This window comes from Artibeus jamaicensis, unplaced genomic scaffold (genome assembly GCF_021234435.1).
Source record: "Artibeus jamaicensis isolate MK-2021 breed Jamaican fruit bat unplaced genomic scaffold, CSHL_Jam_final contig_452, whole genome shotgun sequence".
NCBI lineage: Eukaryota > Metazoa > Chordata > Mammalia > Chiroptera > Phyllostomidae > Artibeus > Artibeus jamaicensis.
In genome coordinates this window covers 12,793,851-12,796,238 of record NW_026521837.1, presented here as the reverse complement: position 1 = coordinate 12,796,238, position 2,388 = coordinate 12,793,851, and the positions used below count along the sequence as shown (strand labels likewise).

General features: G+C 41.5%; 1 pseudogene; it reads right to left on the bottom strand.

The window, feature by feature from the left end:
• Nucleotides 1-1,353: 1,353 nt before the first annotated feature.
• On the bottom strand, nucleotides 1,354-2,128 carry LOC119045330 (60S ribosomal protein L23a-like; annotated as a pseudogene).
• Nucleotides 2,129-2,388: the final 260 nt, after the last annotated feature.

The following is a 2,388-nucleotide window of genomic DNA, read 5'->3' as shown; positions in this document are numbered from 1 at the left end:
TTCAAAAACTGTTTTGAGCAGTAGAAAAAAAATGTCTCAATAGCTATTGCAGGATAAGTAGAGGCAGTCTGGTTTCCTCACCCAGGTGTCTGGGTAACTAAGGGAAGCAACATTCTCATAGCCTTGAGACTGGGTTCAATAAACTATTCTCATAACATGAGGTAGGCTCACATGAGCAGGATTATGTTACATAATGTTCTGGAAGTTTTCCCAGTTTTGTTCCCCTCTAGTACTTAAACAGGTAGGGACACCCTGCTGGCAGGGATGATGGAAAACATGCAAAGGGACAGGTGCCAAAATGGGTGTCCCACTGGGGAGCAAGGACATGAGACATACAGATAGACATGCAGCTTGCAGCGTGAATGGCTTGCCCACCTTTGAATAAAGGCATGCCAGACATCCCAATGGCTCTGTGGATAGTATTCCATGAATACTATGGACCGGTCTGGCCTCAAAGGGTCACAACACAACTGTGTTGTATGAAATAAAAAGTAATTTGAAGGTAACTGAAATTTAAAAATTTAAGAATACCCAATTTTGTTAATAAATAAATTTGGGGGTGCCTTTCTCATATAGCTCTTAAAGAAGTAAATTTAGTTTTATTCCCCAATTAACTTGTATATGCAGGGATTAACATTACTTGTTGCCAGAATAAGATAGAGTTCGCTCTCAGTTCTATTCTACTAGCCCTGTTATCAAGTAGCAAATTAATTAGGTACTCCAAACTTGTTGAAAGCAAAAACTTAGAACTTATGTGATTTGCACATGGATTTGGTACTGTTATAAAATTAGTTTCCTTCATCAGCACAAATGCCAAAATTTGTAATGGTCATTTAACTAAGTGCTGAGAGTAGGACAGTGGCTCTGACCCAGGATGGAGGGAGGAATGACTTCCTTCCGTGAAGTACCAGAAGGACAGCTAGAAGGGTGGAAGCAGGGAAGGAAACCTGTTAGGGGCAGAGGCTTACTCAGGCTGACCTTTTTACTTTTGTTTTGATTTCTGATACTTAAGGAAGTTTGAAGACTTCTGATACAGACTGGTGTACTGCTATCAAAATAATCCATTCTAAGACAACTTTGAGGGATATTAATAACCATTGCTAGTCCTCCACGTCCACATTAGCTTAATTCAAGTGTCAATGTTCAAGATACTCTCAGGTTAGAGAAATGGCTGCACTGTGGAGAAAGAGCTTCTTATTCTACTCACTAGTAGCCAAACTTTCTACCCAGCTCTGCTGAATTTCCAAGTCCTCTTAATTGTTCTGGACAGCAATCAAATTAAGCACAACAATAAATAGGTCACACCATCTTGAAGACTCCCTGCTCCAACCAATTTTTTTTATAGTATGAAATTTTTATATTTAGAATTAGCCAGCTGGACTCAGTTTAGATGATCTCAATTTTGTTGGCAACATCCAAAGCATCATAGTCTGCAGCCAGTCGAACATATGCCTTCTTCTCCCCACCAGGTCTGATCAGGGTATTGACCTTGACCACATCAATGTCATAGGTCTTCTTCACAGCTGATTCGATCTGGTGCTTGTTGGCCTTTACGTCCACAATGAACACAAGTGTATTGTTGTCTTCTATCTTCTTCATGGCTGACTAGTAGTCAGGGGGAACCTGATGATGGCATAGTGGTCAAGCCTGTTTCTCCTGGGGGCGCTCTTCCGAGGATATTTAGGCTGCCTTCGGAGCTGCAGTGTCTTAGGCCTCCTGAAGGTGGGTGACATGCGGATCTTCTTTTTTTTTTAATTGATTATGCTGTTACAGTTGTTCTATTCCCCTTTTCATTCCCCTCCATCCTGCATCCCCCACCCCCACCATCCCCCCCTTTAGTTCGTGTCCATGTATCTCAAGTTCTTTAGATTCTATATTTCCCATGCTATTCTTGCCCCCCCATCTATTTTCTATCTACTGTCTATGCTACTTATTTTCTGTACTTTCTCCCCCCTTCTCCTCCTCACACTCCCCTGTTGCTAACCCTCCTTGAGATCTTCATTTCTATGGATCTTCTTCTTTTTGTGGCTGTGGACACCTTTTACACTGCTTTCTTTGCCTTCAAAGCCTTTGCGTTGGCTTCGGCTTTGGGAGAGGTAGGGGCTTCCTTCTTCACTCTGGGTGCCATCTTTGTGAAAAGGGTTTCCTAGACCTCCAACAGATTTTAACAAGACAAACTCCACCCTTCCCATCCCCCAACACAGACACCCAGATGTACCTCTGCCATCACTGGAGATTCAACAACATTGACTAAATTTACTTTGTTTCACTAATAATGTTGGTTATAGTTGATCTACTTCATTGTTATATAGGTCACACTATAAAATCTTGTCCAAACGTCCAAGAAAATCTGACCCTATATTTATGGCATTTCATTAAGCTAATCTA